This window comes from Cervus canadensis, chromosome 8 (genome assembly GCF_019320065.1).
Source record: "Cervus canadensis isolate Bull #8, Minnesota chromosome 8, ASM1932006v1, whole genome shotgun sequence".
NCBI lineage: Eukaryota > Metazoa > Chordata > Mammalia > Artiodactyla > Cervidae > Cervus > Cervus canadensis.
In genome coordinates this window covers 64020101-64035661 of record NC_057393.1, presented here as the reverse complement: position 1 = coordinate 64035661, position 15561 = coordinate 64020101, and the positions used below count along the sequence as shown (strand labels likewise).

The 15561-nt window shown below is 37.7% G+C and overlaps 1 protein-coding gene across 6 annotated transcripts in view; it reads right to left on the bottom strand.

The window, feature by feature from the left end:
• Window positions 1-15561, bottom strand: part of USP54 (ubiquitin specific peptidase 54) — a 118797-nt gene extending 103236 nt beyond the window's left edge. The window contains exons 1-4 of one of the 6 annotated variants that reach the window (XM_043476563.1): window positions 15432-15561; window positions 14254-14369; window positions 12236-12321; window positions 5016-5057 (exon numbers count right to left, since the gene is read on the bottom strand). The gene's annotated coding sequence lies outside the window, so the exon portion shown is untranslated. Of the gene's footprint in view, window positions 1-5015; window positions 5058-12235; window positions 12322-14253; window positions 14370-15061; window positions 15138-15431 lie in introns of those variants that run through there. The other 5 variants (XM_043476566.1, XM_043476565.1, XM_043476568.1 and 2 more) reach the window with 5 other exon arrangements.

The following is a 15561-nucleotide window of genomic DNA, read 5'->3' as shown; positions in this document are numbered from 1 at the left end:
TTTTTTTTGGTTTACTGAATATTTTAAGTCCTGTGTTGAGACCTGTAACTCAGAAAAAAAGATTCTTTTCAAAATATTGATGTTCATTGACAATGTACCTGGTCAGCTAAGAGTTCTGATGGAGATATACCAAATTAATGTTGTTTTCATGTGTTGCTAACACAACATTCATTCTGTAGTTCATGGATCAAGGAGAAATTTTGACTTTCAGGTCTTATTAAAACAGGAGGGAAGGAAATAACCTCTAAAAGAATGATATAGCCCTTGAGGGTAAGACACAAACTGGTCAGAACCAGCTAGGTCCAAGATGGAGAAGATTTGATTTTCATGAATCTTGAGCCTCATTATATGCTCACTGCAATATTAAGACATTAGCATCTAAATGACACATCTACAGTGTCATTGGTGTCATGACACTTTGGAGGCTAACCATAAAAGGTCAAAAAGTAAGCAGTGGCCCAATTCCTGGAAATCTCTACCCCTTCCCCAAAACCCTCCCATCCCTTAAAACTAACCACACACTCTATCTTTGGAGAGTGTTTCTCCTAAGGCCATTCTCACCTTTTGACATGGATTGCATTCTGTCTATGGAATGTGTATCTAGATAAACCCACTTCTTATCTATCACTCTGTCCCTCACTGAATTCTTTCTGCAATGAGACATAGAGAACCTGAGCTTCATTAAGTTCTGAGACCAGGCGTGTGATCTCAATTAAAAGACAGGGGGATCAGGTCTCAATCTGGGTGTGCAGTTTCATTATTATTTAAGAAACACATTTTGTAAAGCCATAGGTGCCATGCTGCTTGCTGGTTAAGTGACAGAATTTCTGTCATGTGGGAGGCCCAAGTTTGATTCAGAATGTACTGCACATCCGTTTAGGGCTTCTCCGATGGCTCAGTAGTAAAGAATCCACCCGCGATGCAAGAGATGCAGGTTCAGTCTCTGGGTCGGGAAGAACCCCTGGAGGAGGAAATAGCAACCCACTCCAGTATTCTTGCCTGAAAACTCCCATGAACAGAGGAGCCTGGCAAGCTACAATCCAAAGAGTCGCAAAGAGCCAGACACGACTGAGCATGCACACACACAGCTGCCATAGATAGTAATTCCTCTGGTGGATCTGGACAAAGTCAAGTGGAAACCTTCTGGAAAGCACACTCATCATTCTAAATGTCATTAAGAATGTGAGGAATTCTTCGGTGGTCCACTGGTTAGGAGTCTCATTGCCAAGGGCCTGGGTTCGATCCCTGGTTGGGGTACTAAAATCCACAAGTCATGCTGCTGCTAAGTCACTTCAGTCGTGTCCGACTCTGTGCGACCCCATAGACGGCAGCCCACCAGGCTCTGCCGTCCCTGGGATTCTCCAGGCAAGAACACTGGAGTGGGTTGCCATTTCCTTCTCCAAAGCATGAAAGTGAAAAGTGAAAGTGAAGGCGCTCAGTCGTGTCCAACTCTTCGCAACTCCATGGACCGCAGCGGTAGGCTCCTCCATCCATGGGATTTTCCAGGCAAGAGTACTGCCATGAGGAGTGATCAAAAAAAATAATAATAATAATATTATTTGTGATTCATGGGAACAGGTCAAATATCAGGAGTTTGGAAGAGGTTTATTCCAACCTTCATGGATGACTTTGAGGGGTTCATGATAAAACTTGAACAGATAAGGAGTTACTTCTACAGACGAGCAAGGAATGTGGTTTTTTGAGATGGAATCTACTCCTGGTGAACATGCTATGAAGACTGCTGAAATGACAACAAAAGATTTAGAATACTGCATAAACTTAGTTGATAAAACAGTGGCAGGTTTTAAGAGGACTGACTCTGATTTTGAAAGAAATTTTCTGTGGGTAAAATGCTATCAAAACAGCATTGCATAGTACAGAGAAGTCATTTGTAAAAGGAATAGTCACTTGATGTGGCAAACTTCATTGTTCTCTTATTTTAAGAAGCTATCACTACCACCCTAAGCTTCAGCAACCATCACCTTGATGGCCTGATGGCTCAGTCTGCAGCAGACCCTCCAACAGCAGAAAGATTACAACTCACTGAAGGCTCAGATGTTGGTTAGCATTTTTTAGTGATAAAGTATTTTTTAACTAAGATATGTATATTTGGGGGAGTTTCTTGGTGGTCCAGGGTTAGGACTTTCACTGCCATGGTCCTGATTCAATCCCTGTTCAGGGAACTAAGATTCCACAAGCCTGAGAGTACAGTTAGAAGAAGTCTTTAGATATAATGCTATTTCATACTTAGTAGACCACAGTATACTGTGTATATTTACAGTATATTATACAGTATATTATACAGTAAATTATATTTACTCTTATATCCAATGGCATACAAAAATTCAGTTGACCCACTTTATTGCAGTATTCTCTTTATTGTGGTGCTCTGGAACCAAACTGCCTGTAAATATCATTACTAAGATTTACTGAAAAAAATGAAGATTTAACCTAAAGGTATGCTGTCCGCAATACTAAGATGAGAGCTTAAAAAAGAAATAATTATTATTCTTCATATTTAATACAAAGTTTGAAATCTGCATTAAATTGTATTAGCCCAATTCCTGAGGTTTATTTAGAAAGTGTGGAGATAAGGAAACTATAATTAAAAAACTAAGAAAAAATCCTTCAGAGGAAGTATGTGCTTCATAGAGTTACTGTAAAGATTAAATGAATCGCTGAATGTAAACTTCTGAGCAGAGTGGCTAGTACATGGTATTGTTCAACAGAAGTTATTGTTGGAGAAAACCTCCATTTTCTCATGTCCCTATTTTTCCCTCTTAAGCCAACATCATCAAAATTAGTTTGATGTATTTAACACAAACATACAAAATTTAAATAACTTAATGCAGTTCACAAAGTGATTTTACAATAACTATAACTTAATACTTACAACAGTTCAATGAAGAAACAAAGGAAAACTAAAATTTGAGTGCCTATCACATGACAGCTACTATACTGAGAATTAACATGTACTATTTCACTTAATTTGTTCAGGTAGGTTATTATTATCCTAATTTCACAGATAAGAGAATTAAAGTTCAGAAATACTTAGTAATTTGACCAACTTCACACAGTAGCATTAAATTGAAGGGCTGAGATATGAATTCTGTCTGGCTCCAAAGTTCATACTTTTATCACTAAAAACTATTTTCAGCCCTATAAGAGTTTCCCATTCTCTTATTCAATTATTCATTCATTCACTCCTTCACTCAATCAAACAATTCAACAATGCCAGCACACTCCTGTAAGCTACTGATATAAAAATTAATAAAACAGCAAATGCCCTCATAGCCTAGAGGGTGTATATGTCTGGAGGAGGGATGGATGAACACAAATCAACCAGAATACAATTAAGTAAGAATTCAATAATAGTAATATAAGCCGAATGCTACTGAAATATGGAGAGTAAATACTAGCTTGGGAGAGTAAGAAAAAGTACCATAGAAAAAAGTTTTACCTGAAATTTTTAAAATATGTGATTACAACTTGATAAAGAGCATCTACACAAGAGCCTGCAGCTAACATCACACTTAAAGGTGAAATAATACTTTCCCCCTAAGGTTAGGAAATATACAACAAGGCTGTATATTGTCACCCTGCTTATTTAACATATATGCAGAGTACAGCATGGGAAATGCCGGGCTGGATGAATCACAAGCTGGAATCAAGATTACCAGGAGAAATATCAACAACCTCAGATATGCAGATGATACCACCCTAATGGCAAAAAATGAAGAGGAACTAAAGAAACTCTTGGTGACAATGAAAGAGGAAAGTAAAAAAGCTGGCTTTAAACTCAACATTCAAAAAGAACTAAGATCATGGCATTTAGTCACATCACTTCACGGCACATAGAAGGACAAAAAGTGGAAACAGTGACAGATTTTATTTTCTTGGATTCCCAAATCACTGCAGACAGTGACTACAGCCGTGAAATTAAAAGACGCTTGCTCCTTGAAAAGAAAACTATGACAAACCTGGACAGTGTATTAAAAAGCAGAGACTTTGCCAACAAAGGTCCATATAGTCAAAGCTATGGTTTTCCCAGTAGTCATGTACAGATGTGAGAGTTGGCTTAGTGCTGAAGAAATGATGCTTTTGAACTGTGGTGCTAGAGAAGACTCTTGAGAGTTCCTTGGACTGCAAGGAGATGAAACCAGTCAATCCTGAAGGAAATCAACTGAATATTCTTTGGAAGGACTGATACTGAAGATGAAACTCCAATATATTGACCATCTGATATGAAGAGCAGACTCATTGGAAAAGACCCTGATGCTTGGAAAGACTGAAGGCAAAAGAAGAGGGCAGCAGAGGATGAAAAGATTAAACAGCATCACCAACCCAGTGGACATGAACTCCAGCAAACTCCAGGAGACAGCAAAGGCCAGGGAAGCCTGGAATGCTGCAGTCTATGGGATCGCAGAGAGTCAGACATAGCTTAGTGACTGAACAACAACAAACAGGAACAAAGCAAGGAGGTCTGCTGTCGCTATACTTAATATCAGCAGCTCTAGGCACTGTAATTAGCAAGAAAGAGAAATAAAACACATACAGATCGGAAAGGGAGAAATAAAACTCTATTTGCAAATGACATAATGTCTAATATAGACAATCCCAAGGGATATACAAAAACACTCCTAGAAGTAATAATAAGGTCACAGGATATAAGATCAACACACAAAAATCAATCGATTTCTATATACAGTTGACCCTTGATCAACACAGGGGTTAGGGAAGCAGACACCCTGAGCAGTGGAAAATCCCTACATACTTTACAGTCGCCCGCCAGTACCCATGGCTTCACACTCTCCAATTCAACTGAAGGAAGAGTATGTAGTATTACAGTATGTATTTATTTATAAAGATGCATATGTAAGTGGACCTGCATCGTTCATACCTGTGTTGTTTAAGGGTCAATTTTACTAACAAAAGATGTGCAGAAATCAAAATTAAAAACATATTACCATTTACAATTACTCTAAAAAATTCAATACTTAAGTATATACACTTACCAAAAACATGTACAGGGTCTATACGCTGAAAGTTAAAAAATGCTGAAAGAAAGAGATCAAAGAAGACATAAATAAACAGGCTTATTCACTGACTGGAAGACTCAACACGATAAAAATGTCAATTCTCCCCCAAATTAATCAATAAGATTAATGCAATTCCTATCAAAATCCTAGTAAGGCTTTAAGACTTAAACAAGTTTATTCTAAAATTTACATGGAAAGGTAGACTCTAAAACAGCTGAAACAATCTTGATAAAGAATAATCAGTGGAAGGAATTATTCTACCCAATATCAAGTTTATTACAAAGCTCTAGTCATCAAAAGAGTGTGATACTGATACATAGATTAATGGAACAGAATAGAGAACCCCAAATTTAGGACCTACATAAATATTCTTAGGGCTTCCCAGGTGGCTCAGTGGTCAGAGAATACACCTGTCAATGAAGGAGACGGACTTTGATTTTTGACAAAACTGAAAAAACAATTTAAAAGAAAAAGGAAAACCTTTTCAACCTTTTTAGTTGCTGGAGCAACTAAAATTCCATTGCAAAGAAATTAATTCAACTTAAACTTCATACCTAATATGAATATTAAGTCAAAATTATCAAGAACTTAAACGTAAAATATAAAACTCTGAGAAAAAAATACAGAAGAAAATCTTTGTGATCTAGAGTCAGGCAAAGAGTTCTTAGACTTGACACCAAAACCTTGATTCATAAAGGAAAAATCAATAAATTGGACCTCATTGAAATTAAAAACTTTTGTACAATAAAAGCCCAGGGGAAAGAATGAAAAGAAAAGCTTACAGACTAGGAGAAATTATTTGCAAACCAATATTCAACAAAGAACTAGTACTCGGAACATACAAAGACCTATCAAACCCCAACAGTAAAAAATCAAACTATACAATCAGAAAATAAGTACAAGACAAAAGATCCTTCACCAAAAAGGGTATACAGTTGGTAAATAAACATGTGAAAAGATGTTTAACATGTTTAAAGATGTTTAACAGCCACTAGGGAAATGTAAATCAAAACCACTAAGCAGTACCACTACCCATCTATCAAAATAGTTAAAATTAAAAGTAGTGAGAACACCAAATACCCAAAAGCGTGCAAAGAAACTGGATCACTATGTAAAATCTATTTTACTGCCACTCTGAAAAACAATCAGCCAGTTTCTTAAAAAACTAATCATGCAACTACCATACAATCCAACAATTATACTCCTGGACATATATCCCAGAGAAATGGAAACAAGTTCATATAAAACTTGTACACAAATGTTCACAGCAGCTTTGTAACAGCCAAAAACTGGAATCAGCCCAGATGTCTTTGAACAGGTGAATGTTTAAACAAATGGTGGTATAGGTATATCAAAGAATAATTCTCAGCAATAAAAAGGAAAAAAATATTGATACATGCAACAACCTGAATGAATCTCCGGGAAATAATGCTGAATGGAAAAAAAAAAAGGGCAAGCCCCCAAAATTATAGTATAGGATTCTATCTGAGGCTTCCTGGATAGCTCAGCTGGTAAAGAACCCACCTGCAATGCAAGAGACCCCGGTTCGATTCCTGGGTTGGGAAAGATGCCCTGAAGAAGGGATAGGCTACCCACTCCAGTATTTTGGGGCTTCCCTGGTGGCTCAGACAGTAAAGAATTAGACTGCAGTGTGGGAGACCTGGGTTCGATCTGTGGGTTGGGAAGATCCCCTGGAGAAGGGCATGGCAACCCACTCCAGTATTCTTGCCTGGAGAGTCCCCATGGACAGAAGAGCCTGGCGGGCTACAGTCCATGGGATCACAAAGAGTCAGACATGACTGAGTGACTAAACAGCACAGCACAGGATTCTATTTATAAAACACGCGGGATCTTAGTTCCCCAACCAGGGGAACTAGATGATACTGGGAACTAGAATCTGAACAAGTTTAGTGCCGTAGGCTCAAACAGTAGGCTCACCCTCATCAATGCCACTAGAAACAGGTTTCCATCAATGTGTCAGTCACAGGTGAAAAACTGCACCGGGCAAAGTCAGGATAACAGAAGAGCTTTTGACTTGTTGGGGAATACAGAGTAGTTTAGACTGGCTAAAATAATAAGACAGTGGAAATCTAACTAGAAATAAAACTAGAATCACAGGTCAGTCTTTGATAGTCAATAGAAGATCACTGAACACTGTTGAACAGGAAAGTGACAAAAAGCAAAGCACAACTTTTTACTCAGTTTTTTTTAATTGGCTGATATTCAGTGAAGCTCAAGGAAAGCCAACACACTGCCAAGACTGGTGGGACGCTGGAGGCTCCCAGGTACAAAATTTAAGGAGGCTCTCACTCTCAAGTAGGGTTGTACTTACACAACCCTAAGAGAGAGTACCTCCTTAAATTTTGCACTTGCACAACCCTCAGTATTCTTATTTTGTGAGCTAAGCACCTCATTTGCCTCATTCATAATAGCCAAAAAGTAGAAACAATCCAAATGGATAAAAAAGAATGTGCTTTATTCATATAAGGGAATACAGAATATATTTGGTGATAAAAAGAATGAAATACTAATACATGCCACAACATGGATAAACCCTGAAAATACTATGCTAAATGAGAGAAGTCAGTCACAAAAGACCACATATTGATATTTTATGATTCCATTTATATGAAATGTCCAGAATAGGTAAATCTACAGAGATAGAAGTAAATTAGTAGCTCCTAAGGGAGGGAGAGGTTGCCAAGGAGAATGACTGCCTATAGTTTCTTTTGGATATACAGTTTCTTTTGGGGGTGATAAAAATGTAATAAAATTGATTGAAGTGACAGTTGCACAACTCTGACCATACAGTAACTTTTGAGTTGTATTCTTTAAATGAGCAAATTGTATGACATGTGAATCATATCTTAATAAAATTTGTTTTTAAAGCAGATGCTTAGCAACTATCTATTGAAATAAAGCATAAAAAGGATGAAAGTCATTGTGAAATAAGAACTCCAAATTGAATTTTTAAAAGCAGTTGTTGATTCTTTCCATGAGTTGTTAAGAGGAAGCACATGAAAAACAACTCTAAATCAGACTTCAATACTTTGCCCAATTAAAATTATAATCAGAGTTTGGTTCATAAAGATTTCCTACTCAAGATAACTTGCTAGCAGGCAATTTGTGACTTAAACAGTGGTCTTGACTTAAAAAGCATATTCATGTATATGTCTGCTATAAACCATCAATAAAAAAAAGATAAACAACTTACAAATATACTATATGGCACTGTCTCCAAAACAAAAATAAATAGAATTTGGATAGCCTTTCCTATAGATGTATTCTCTAAGGGGAAAGACTGAAAACTGAACCTCAAACTGAACTCTGCTTTCCCACTAATTCTCATTAAACATAAAAAAAAAAGTGTTCATATTTTTAATATTGATAAACCAACCTAAACACTTTTCTTTTTTTCAACCTAAACACTTTAGTGAAGATGTGATCAAATCGGTGACCAACTTGGCATTAACCTGGATATTAGAATTTATTTTCAGTATTATTTCTTCTGGGAACGATACTGTTTTACTAGCAGCTAAATACTTAAATACTTTATATGATTTTCCTAACTCCATACCCAGCCATTCCTCCTCTTTCCAATGCTCAGCAATGTATGTCTGGAAAATCCCTTTACTTAACATTCACAATTCCCAGAACATTTTCCTCAGCTTCTGCCCTCTCTCTGCCCTTTTATTTGATGTCTTCACTTGCAGGTACACCCAAACTTTAACAGGACAGGGAATTATCTGCAGCTATCAGTAATGGAAAGGTTCTAGAATGGGATGGTAAGTTATATGTGAGCAGCAGTTCCTAGGTTTTTCTCTACCTTCTGAACTTGGCCATTTTGACACAGTCTTTAAGGCAGATATTTAACCTTGGTATCTCTACCTATTCCTCTTAAGTGGTGCCCAACAGAACTTTCTGCACTAATGGAAACGTTCAGTATCTTCACTGTCTAATATAGTAGACACATGTGACTATTGTGTACTTGAAAGGTGGCTGGTACAACTGAAGGACTGAATTTTTACTTTAATTTTAAAAGCCACATGTGGCTAGTGGTCTGCATACTGAACAGCACAGCTAGCCTAGATTCCTGCAGAGACTAAAGCTATTGCTGTAATGCCAAACCCATTAGTTGGTGTCCAGACACCCAATCAGGATCCTGCTAGTTGTGTCTCCTGGAAGATTTTCCCTGCATCCCCCAATTTGATGAGATGACCCTACATAATGAATAAATGAATCATCTGGAACCACAGTATGAGTATCTGCCTAATTTTCTATAGCTCCTACCACCTCAACTCCTGCAGCTTTGAGCTTGGAGTTACCACCTTCCTTCAGATACTGCACATTCGATCACTGTTTCTCAGACTTCAAGGTATTTATGAATCACCTCGGGATTTGGTTAAGATGTAGGTTCTAATTTGGCATTTCTAACATGCTTCAAGGTGCTTCTATATGGTCTTAACCCTAGGTTCTTGGTTCTCCTACCCTCTGATTTGAATGGTGTTACTGATGGGTCAGCAGCAAACATTAATTCAGATCTCCTAAATGTAATAGTATGCTCTTCAGTCAACAAATATTTGTACCATGTAATACAGCTGCACAAAAATATCAATTCTGAGCAGTTGATGTTATTTGATGTGATATACGTTTTTTTTAGCACACTCTTTTACAGAGGCGGCTACGACAATGAGCTAGAGATCACAATTCTAATAACTGAACTGGAAAGGGAACCAAGGTTTGCTTGAATTTGATTCCAAAGTTCATGTTCTTTCTGCTATGCCAACCTCCTCCTCAGTGCTTAACTCAGGAATGTCCACATGTCGGGATTTCCCTTCAGAAGATAGTCGTGAAAGAACATTGCTCCTGAAAAGTTATTTCTTCTCCCCAGGCATAATAATAATCAGAAAAACCAGCTTCTTCCATATGTATGATTAAATATCAGACATCATTATTATTTATACATTCTATTATAGATTTTCAACCCGATCAATTTTACTTAGCTATCCTCTCCCCAACTTTTTTGTTTTGGCCGAGTGGCACGTGGGATCTTAGTTCCTGACCAGGGATTAAAACCATGTCTCCTGCAGTGGAAATGTAGAGTATTAACCACTGGACTGCTAGTGAAGTCCCAAGAGCCTTCTTAAGCAAGTCCTCAAAGTCCAGAGGCCATTATGAAAAAGATGTGATTTGTATTTTTTGTGTAAAATACAAAAAATTTAGTATATCAATAGGCACTATAGATAATGCAACACACTGGAGAAAATATGCATAATAGATACTAAAATACATATCTGTATCTATATACATATAGAGTTCTTAGTTCTTGCTAATTAATAGGTAAAAGCAAACAACCCAATTAAAAAATAAAGAATAAGCAATTTCAAAAGAAAGAAATATAAACAGCCCATCAAACAAAAAGATGCTCAAACTAAAAAGTAATCTGAAAACTACAAATTAAAATGTAAAAATCTGCCTGTTATATTAGTAAAAATGTACAAGACTGATATCCAGTGTCAGAGGCACTTTCATAAACTGCTGGTGGAATAAAGAATGGCACATAGGCTGTCTGAAGGGCAAACTGGCTGTATATTTCAAAACTAAAAACATGTAAACCTTTTAAACAACAACTCTAGGCACCTATTCTAGAGGTATTATAGAACATTTGCACAAGAGACAAGAATATGAGCTGTTCATTTCAGTGTTCCCAATAACTGCAAAAATCTGAGACAACTTAAATGTTCATAGATAAAGAAACAGTTAAATAGATTACATACATTCAAACTGAAATACAATCAGCTGTTAAAAAGTATGTACTGACAGGATGAGATTTCAAAAGCATATTGCTAACTTTAAAAAAAAGCTGCAGAAAAAATATCATTCCACTGACTTTAAAAAGATATATATATAGACTAGAAATTATAAATAGAAATTGCATATAATGCATAGAAAAAGAACTGGAAAATTCAACAAACAGGATAGTTCTGGAAGTGGAACCTTTGCTTCTTAGCCTCCATATAAAGTTATTATTATTTTTAAGGAATGTATTCTTTTTTTCTCTTTCTTCAAATTAAGTATATAGTTTAAACATCTGGAAGAGTTTTTAAATGTTTTTAAAAAGACAAACAAGGAAGTCAACAAAAAAATGTTTAATTTGCAGTTTTCAGATCACAGGAGTGTGCGCATCTTTTTTTTTTAAATTGAAGTAGTTATTTTACAATGATGTGCTAATTTCAGCAAAGTGACTCAAATATAGGTAGAGAGGGAAGCATATATCAGACTGTTTTTCAGATTATTTTCCATTATAGGTTTTATTCCAAGATTTTGTATATAGTTTCCTGTGCTGTACAGTAGGTCCTTATTTTATCTATTTCATATATAGTAGCATGTATCTGTTAATTCCAAACTCCCTCCACTCTGCCTTCTCCCTTTGTTGACCATAAGCTAGTTTTCTACATCTGTGAGTCTGTTTTTTTATTTCTTTATTGGATATTTTATTTCTCTCTGTGAAACTGCTTATTCTACTCTTTGCCTAATTTGTCCTTCAGTCACTAAGTCGTGTCTGACTCTTTGACCCCACGGACTGCAACACACCAGGCTTTCTTGTCCTTCACTATCTCCTGGAGTTTGCCTAATAAAAAAATAAATAAATACAGGAAAATGTTCAGCCTCACAGGTAATCAAAGAGACAGAAATCTAAAGTGAGATATCACTTTTCACCTATCATGAGAGTAAATCGTTTCTGGTTTGTTCATTGTCTATTTACCATTGCTAATATAAATGTTGAGAAAGAAATACTTTTTTCCAGTGGATAAAACCTTTCCAGAGAGTGTGTGTAGAAAAAGTCTCCAGGCTCTCCTGTGGTGGGTGGAGTTAAAGAAAAGCTTTTAGATCATCATCCTCCTTACACATCACCAAATGCTTTCAGTTTTCAACCCTTCTGGAGAAGTTCCCCTTCTCACCCCTCAAGGCTCTTTCTCATCTCATTGTCTTGCTCTAAACCTTTCTTGGAAAAACGTCTCAATGCCTCAAAAAGAACTCACATAAAAACATAGGCACACAGCCCACTTAGTTAAAAGGTGTTAGAAAACATGAGAATCTCATTCACACCCACGTGCTATTCCAGCTAAAATCTATATAGAGGGACTGATGCAGAAAGTCAACTCAATGGGGGAAAAAAAAAAACACTGACTCACCTTCAAATCTGCATGTATTTCTTAAAAGCACCTGGGACACTGCAGCTGTGTGACTCTGGGAAAGTCATTTAAAAGTTCTCAGTTTCCTCAATATAAAAGGGAGACATAAAATTTGAATTTTAACCAGGAAATCAGACTTTGGACTTCGGAATATAGTTTTAAAAATCTGAAAGCAAATATTTGTGCGTGTGTATGTGTGTGTGCACACGCGCAAAATCGCTTCAGTCATGTCCGACTCTTGATGACACTTTGGACTGTATGTAGCCCGCCATGCTCCTCTGTCCACAGGATTCTCCAGGCAAGAATGGGTTGCCATGAGCTCCTCTAGGGGATCTCCCCAACCCAGGGATCAAACCCACATCTCTTACGTCTCCTGCATTGGCAGGCGGGTTCTATACCACTAGCAAAACCAGAAAGCAAATACACCAAAAAAAAAAAAAAAGCCCCAAACTGCAGCAGTCTACAAAAATGTTTGCCTAAATCCCTTAGTCTGCTGTAATAACAGTTGCCCTATATATGAATATAGATAACCATTTCCACTGTTAAAATCATCAGTTTCTGGAAGCTTACAGATGTTAACAATTGCTTATTATAACTATTTCCCCAAGCAAAGCTCCCTATACAATTATACACAACATGAATATGGTAATTTACTCAATTCTCTGTACAATACAAACCTCATATTTAGCATCATGCTAATATTCAAATTAGTTACCCCATAGTGTAAATATTTGAGGGAGCAAAATCTATGAATAAAGAGAGACTGAATTTTAGTCTTCTGGCGAATTCCATGTTCCATGTCTGGTCCCCTATCCCCATTCCAAGGCTCCTTTACTGCAAAAAGAAAGGAATCCTGCTTAGGTTTTCAGTTGCCTAGATTTCCAACTCCAGTCCCTAATCTGCCATTTACTAGCTCTGTGATCTTAGGCAACTGCCTTAATGTTTTAAACTTCAATTTTCTTATCTTTAAAATTGAAGTATTGGTACCAGCTGAGGAGCAGAGTGTTGTTAACATAAAATGAGAAAACTGAGGCAGGAAGAGGGGTGGAAAGTAAATAAATAAAATGAGATAATGTGCCTAGGACATTAATAATCTCAATGAATATTAGCATTTATGCTTCTTATTACTATTATTGACTTAAGAATGTTCAGTGATATTTAAGAATACTTTTAAAAGACTATTAAATTATGCACTGACCCCTTAATTTTCTCAAGCTTCCATTCTAATTTTATCTCTTCTGAAAAACATGTTTTATTAATGCATCATAATTTAGAATTTACTTAATATTTTGTAATTTTTTAAATAGTTTTTTCCACTTTATTCTTGTCAACTATTGTTGACAAGTACTCCCTAGGGCCAGAATTTTGTTTCTTAAGCCTGTGTTCACAAATGTATTGTGTTTACTACACTGTAATGATTTGTTACTCTATTTTGCTCTCTGAGCAATTTCAAGGCAAGGAGCAAGGCTTACTTGTATTTGTATCCAGAAGGCTTAGTTATCAGACACAGAGAGGTCTCAATAAACGTTTGTTGAAAGGATAAATGAATGAATTTATCTTTTCCCCCAACCCCTGCAATGCCTTGCACAGTACTCTATACATAATAGGAACTCAGTAAAGCTTCTTAATGGATTCATGGAGAAGTCTTTTGGACTCAACCACATAAAGCTTTATCTTGCCTCAGAAAATCATTTCAACTTTAAAGATTAACAACTAACATTACAAATTAAAAGTTTTAGTAACATATATCAAATAGGTTCAATGACTAACCACAACAAGGCTAGCTCTAGAAGGATTAAAATCCATTATTCTAATTAATGAATTTGTGAACCTCAACATGGAAAAATCCAGTTACATAATCAAAAGGGAGGTTATGCTTTTGCAAATTTAAACCTACCAAAAATAGTGAGAAAAAAATTATCAGAAAGCTTGCATCTGTAGATAGAAATGAACAAATTATTTTTCATGACTGAATTGAAACCACTGTTTTCACTAGAAATAAGAAAACTGGTCCAAACCTTTCTCTAGAAAACAGTCCTTGAGACTCAGTGTAAATGCTTTGCTCTCGCAGTGATTTTAAGTCCTAGAAGACTCCTTTTATTTCCAGACTGACGGATATTCAAAACTCTGTCTCCTAAAATAAAAATTCATTCATTTCTTAAAAGGCAAAGAACCTGAACAGACACAAGGTTTTATATTCAAGTAACTAAAACTATCCCTAGTGCTCAGCCTGGTGCTTCTGCAACAGAAACATTTTCTCAGTTTTTAAATCATATTCATGGAAGGTTTAAAAGTCGTACTACACATTCTTTCACTGTATGATCTAAACTGAGTTTACACCGCATATATAATTTCATAAGTACACCGTAAAGAAATTCTACACTTGAATGAATCTGGAAAGAAACGTGAGCTTTGCACACACCCCCTTCTTCCAACTCAATACGCACATCTTAGTTTTTTTTCTCAAGAATTTCTCTCTCCCGCCCCCATCCCACACGTTATTTCAGAGCAGCAATCATTCATTACCCCACGCATAGTCTCTCCACCGAAAGAACCTTTCCAACTAATACTATTTCACCCGGACCCTCCATTCACATCTCAGAGTCCGTGGGTGATTTCTTTGGAAGGGGCGGGGGGCGGTGAAGTTCCGGGACGCCACCATTCCCGCCAAGCCCTTTAGGAACCAGGTCTTAGAGCGCAGTCCCGGACCAGTCTCAGGCGGACCCCAGTAAACTGCGAAGGTCTGACACCGCACCCCCTCGCCCCCGCCATCTCCGCCAGGGCAAAGCAAGCCGGGCCCAATCTCTGGGCTCCCATTCAACATACCCTCCTCCTCGCTGTACCCCATTTCTTCCCACTTATTCCTCGGCGTAGCCCGGTCTCTTTTTCCAATTCTGACTCCCCATAACCATCCTGCTCCCAACACACACACCCTTCTATACTCCGGCCCCTGCCCCTTGAACCCTTCTACACCCGGGTCCCTCCCCCTTGGACCTCGCGGCAGCTCCAGCCCTTCCCGCGTGCCCTGGTGCAGACCGGCGCCCTGTCCTTATAACCACTGGACCTGAGTCCCACCCAACACGTCACACGAGGGCCCATTTCTCCCGCGACCCGACCTTCCCCACCCCCTCCCTAGGCGCTACCCCCCAGCACCCTGTTACCTCCGGCCCCGCCCCCCTGAGGGTGTCGCACTCACCGCTTCTGCCGCCGCATCCTTAACCGCCGCGGCTGCTATAGCTACAGGGAGCCAAGGCAACCAGCTCTCGCGACAGTTTCCACAGCTACAGCGAGAACAGCCGGGAAGAGCCTCTCGCAAGAAAGTAAAT